Here is a 6,000-nt window from a genome sequence, read left to right as displayed (position 1 = left end):
ATAGCAAACAACATTTTACACCAATTACATTGTGATTTTTTTACACCACCAACTTCAATAGCAAAAAAGTCATCCCAAACTTTAGAAGTTTTTTGCTTTTACTTCTTTTCATATGCATTATTACCACTACCACCATCACCAGAAGGAGTACCTAAAGTTAGAGGATTAGAAGGAGTACCCAAAGTTAGGGGATCAGTAGGAGGAGTACCCATAGTTAGGAGTTAATCTGTTGTATTTCCACTGCCACCAACTCCAGTGGAAAGGGAAGCAGTAATTGTATCATCACCTAAGTCAACTTCATTGACTTCTATAGATTGACTTTTGTTCTCCATAACTGTTATAAGTTTTAAAATATAAAACTTTATAACAAAACTAGGGCTGTTAACTAAAGAGCATGGCAGATTTTAGGGATGTTAACGAACAAAGACTAGATTATATTATAGGGTTACTAACTAACCTCAAATAATAGATTAGAACCATTAGATTATAGGGCTGTTAACTAACCTCAAGCAATAGATTAGACTTTAGGGCTGTTAACTAACAAAGAGTATGGCAAATTATGGAATGTTAACTAACAAAGAGCATGACAAATTCTAGGGCTGTTAACTAACCTCAAACAACATGACAGATTATGTTTTGTTAACTAAAAAACAAAATGGCATATTATGGAATGTTAGATAGCAAAGAGTATGGCAGATTCTAGGGCTATTAACTAACCTCAAACAACATGGCAGATTGTGTTTTGTTAACTAAAAAATAAAATGGCATATTATAGAATGTTAGATAACAAAGAGCATGGCAGATTCTAGGACTATTAACTAACCTCAAACATCATGACAGATTATGTTTGTTAGCTAAAAAACAAAATGGCAGATTTATAGAATGTTAACTATCAAAGAGCATAGCATATGCTAGGGCTGTTAACTAACCTCAAACAACATGGAAGATTATGTTTTGTTAGCTAAAAAACAAAATGACAGATTATAGAATGTTAACTATTAAAGAGCATGGCAGATTCTAGGGCAGTTAACTAACCTTAAACAACATGGCAGATTATGTTTGTTAACTAAAAAAAAAAAATGGCATATTATAGAATATTAACAAACAAAGAGCATGGTAAATAACAAAGACTATGGCAGTTTATGGAATGTTAACTAACAAAGACCATGGAAGCTTCTATTTAAAGAACTTAGTTACTCAAACAAAGCATAATAGATTACAAATTTTAAAAAAACTTCAAACTCGATATTGTTCTAATAGGGTTTGCAGCTTGCAAATTTGAAAAAAAAAAACGAGTCAAAGAGGCAAAGAGGCAAAAACTGTATGATAGCCCATGGCTTTGTCAGCTAAAATGTGGAAAAAAAAATTAAATTAAATTAAATCGTCCCAGCCCTTGAGATTGGAGCTACATACTTAAGTTGTATACAATATTCTTGTAGTTGTAGTCAGCTTCAAGCCTTCAAGTATTCAAAATTTAAGCAATCAAAACTCAAATGACAAGCTCAAGGTGCAAGAATGCCAAGAACATTCCCTCTTCAGAATATTTTCTCTCTCGAGCGCTAAACCGAAAGCAAGAGCATGCATGATCTATAATATGGGAGATTCGAGAAAGAAAGATCAACCAAATCAAAACACTCAAAGCCCAGTACTCAAGTAGCACATCTATTAGATCAATAGTCGTGTCTGCCTCTGCCATTGGTATAGGCTACAACCTACCGCAACGCCGACGCATAGGAGTTAGGATGGTAGGAGATCACAAAATTAGGGATTTTGGCTGTGAGATGGGAGCCTTTGGAGGGATGGCATCAGATGGTTGATTGCCTTGTACCTTCTTCTAGTTTGAACTCGACGAGATTGAAGAAAAAAAAATTCCCTAGGATTTGTTGAATTTCTTCCCCAGAACGCCTGGAACTACATATTTGCCATCCGATTTTCTCCTTGATTGTTCATCAATGGCTCATGATAAAACTTAAGGGAATGGGTAGTTGAGAGGTCGAGTGATGTATTGAATGGGAGCATTTACTTCTTCAACAACAATTCAAAGACTCAAGTCACTCAGCAACTAAGCATTCAATGCTCACCTGCTCTGCATTTAATTCTTACTGATAATAGAGTATTTTGAAAATCTGAGATATGTGAAGGAAGAGATTTATCACCGTTCGATTTTGCTTATTTAATAAAATGAACTTAATCAATTCATTTTGAATGGTCTAGATCAAACATTAGTGTTGGTGAATGAATAGTGGGATGTCAACCTCTCGGACTCAGAGACCATGTATGACGTATGCGTAACACCAAAATTTCAAAAACAAATTGATCCTCTACATGCATCTATTGCTGAAACCGGTGCCATCTCTACAACAATAGTGATCATGAGCGTTGATTATGATTACCATTTTTTTTTAATTCAAATTAGGCCAGTTAATTAGTGAGCTCATGTGGACATGTGAAACACCAGATAATGCTCATTCGTTCATGCCTTCTAGCTGTCATCCATATTTAAATCCAACAGTTAGAATTTATTTCATTTTTAATCACACGGCTACAACTTTTGCTCGTGCACTGTGCTTTTTTTTTTTTTTTTTTTCATCTTCCAGAATTGAGAATTCCAAAGGACCAGACTGACCCAATCACCACACGGTCCACACAAATCCATGTCCACAAGCTTTAGAACTTCCAATTCCAATGTTCCAACTTCCACCGTCCACCATTGTCCACACTCTACAATTAAATATTATATATAACTAATATAAATTTATATAAGTCATGACTCATATGCTCATAACATAAGCGTATTATTGTTAACAATTTTTTTTAAATACCATATTATCTGCATATGATGTAGCTATTTTTTTTTTTTTTTTTTTAAGGACATATGATATAGTTATTAGTTAAAGTTTTGGTTTAATGTAGATGTAGTCATTAGTTAATGTTAGTATCAATATATAACTTAATTTAAGGGGTAATTACATTTTTCCTTCATGAACTATCGGTCAATGTCAATATGCCACCATGAACTAACGCCCTCACTAGAAGAGAACATTGAACTATCATTGACGTACCAAAACCCTCAGTCCGTTAGGAAATCTCGTTAAATCGGACGAAATATTCTATTTGTAGACGTTAAATTTTAAACGAAATACCCTCAAATAATAATTTTAAAAATTATTAAACTTAAAAATACAAAATATATATATATAGTAAAAAGAAAAAAGAAAAAAGAAAAAGTGGGGGGGTGAATAGGCCTCAGGGGTGGCTCGCAGGCCAAACCCTCTCTTTTTCTTTTTATTTTTTATTTTTTAATTAGTTAATTTTAAGGTATTATATGTAAATTTGATTATAAAGTTAGGGTATTTGAGTCTTTTAACGAAGTTGACTGACGAAATGAGGGTTTTAGTATGTAAATGGTAGTTCAATGCTCTCTTCTGGTGAAGGCGTAAGTTCATGGTAGTATATTGACAATAACGGATAGTTCATGAAAGAAAAAAGTAATTAACCCTTAATTTAATTATGATAATATTTAATTTATGATTATAAAAAGACACATTGTTAATGAAATGATTTAAATTGTAATTACATGCTTGTGAATTGTGATAATGATTAAGTTAACTTAATAAGCCTTGGTAACAACTTGCCAAAAAAAAGTTCAAAAAACTATACTTGGTAACTTAATAAGCCTTAATAGTTGGTAACTTACTATATATATTAACTTAGTTAATATGTTAGTATGTTAATAGTGATATATAACACACACTCATATATAATAATATAAATAATATGCATATAAATATTAAGTAACCTATAGTTAATTATATTTACTTAGTGTATATTAATTAACAAGATAATATGTTAGTTTATGAACTATATAACTAGTTAGTGTATATTAGTATATATAATATAGTAACTAGTAGTCTAGTAATATTAATTACTATCATATATGTTAATGTTAAACTATAAAATTTTGTATATAATGTCACACACTAACATGCTACATAGTTACATATTAACTAACTCCCTTATTGCTTATGTTCTATGCTATCTAAACTAGTATATATTAACTAAGTTACTAACTTACTAAATTTGATATTATAATATATTAACTGAGTGATTATGTAATACTAAGTTAGTAAATTATAAATTTATAATGTTAAATATATAATACTTGATTACTTATGATAATATTTAATTTGTGATTATAAACAAATACATTGTTGATTCTAATACTATTATACTAATAACTTAATTTATGATTACATGAATCACATTGTTATGTATTTAATGAATCACTCTGCCATTCAAGCAATAAGAAGTGTTAGAGAGGGTGTACAAGCGTATTTGGCTTATGTTTAGGCCAAGCCAGAAGTCATGTCGAAGTTGGAAGACATTCCGGTAGTACACCACTATCCGGATGTTTTCGCAAAAGTCACGGACTACCTCCGGATCAGAAAATTGAGTTCACCATTGACTTGGTACCAAGGACTTAGCTTATTTTTGCCTTGTTACCGTTTGGCTCCTACATAATTGAGAGAGTTGAAAGAGCAGTTTTAGAAGTTGCTAGATCGGGGTTTCATCCGCCCAAGTGTGTCACCGTAGGGAGCGCCAGTGTTGTTTATGAAGAAGAAAGACAGGTCTATGCGGCTTTGCATAGATTACTGATGTGAATTTTAATTGTACTCGCAAATGCACGAATCGTTTGCAATAAAGAGTTTTGCAAGTGCGAGGTCGATCTCACAGGGAATTGTGTTTTGATAACAAATTTATGACTAAATTAATCAAATCCTAACCTAGTTCCAAAAATTAAGAGATTTTGATTTTTGATAATAAAAAAAAAAACATAAACTAAATAAAGTAAAATAAAACAAAAGAAAATATACTAAGGTTTTGGAATCCACACTCACCAAATCATAACAACATACTCCATATTCATCAATATTAATCCGAAGTTCTCATAATTAAAATCTTAAGTATGTTTTACTATGCTTCAAACAGTTAATCAAAACATCTCATGTATCCATTCTTTACACAAATCACAAAAGATATCCGGTTTAAACCAAATCATCAAATGTATCCATAGAATAAATCACAAGGGATATCCAATTGTTTTATAAATAAAAACCAAGCAATCAATTATGTGAAATTATCTCAAATCATCAAATGTATCCTTGAATCACAAAAGATATCCAAGAATCATTTCACAAATTGAAAAGAAGTAAAACAATTGAAATATAAAACCCAATAAAATTGGATAATAAAAACTTACATGAAAGTGCTGTTGTTCTTCATTGATGAGGCATTAGTTGAAAATCTAGCTACACATGATTATTGAAAATAAAAATCTACCCTAAAGAAAAACTAAATTAAAAAGAAAAGAATAGATTTGGTCTCTAACTTCTCACACTTTTTTTCTTGAGGCTTAGAGGTCTATTTATAGTGAGAAAACAAATCCTAGAAGCCCTAGAATTTCTATTAAAATCAGAGATTAGTCTTCTAGTTCGAGTAGGAGACTAAAAACTCAATCGAAGATGGAAAAGGATTCCAAATTCGTCCAAATTTGCTGTCTTTTATTGCAGGACACTTTTGACATAGCAGAAGTCCGAATTAGGAAAATCCTATTTAACAATGATTTGTAGTAATTTGAGTTAGATTTTCAACGCCACTTGATTCACCTTTATCCAATACTTGAGCTGAAAGTTATGGTCAAACTACTGTAACATGTGTAGAATTTGAATTCTAATATCTGAGTTTGACTCTAATTAGAGAAATTCCAATTTAGTCATCTCCTTGATTTGGTTGAACATAACCACATCATCTAGGTCTTCTCAAGTTGTGCTTTCTTTCACCTTAAAGCTATTGTTTTCTCTCAATGAACTGCAAAATACTAAAATACCAAAACTAACAAAAAACATTAGAAAATAACAAAACTAAAGGTTTAGTAAATGCAAATTAAGCGGTCCACATATGCAATATTTGACACTCATCAAATACCCGCAAACTTACATT

This window comes from Alnus glutinosa, chromosome 1 (genome assembly GCF_958979055.1).
Source record: "Alnus glutinosa chromosome 1, dhAlnGlut1.1, whole genome shotgun sequence".
NCBI lineage: Eukaryota > Viridiplantae > Streptophyta > Magnoliopsida > Fagales > Betulaceae > Alnus > Alnus glutinosa.
The sequence above is the reverse complement of the archived record's forward strand: the minus strand, read 5'-3'. Positions refer to the sequence as shown.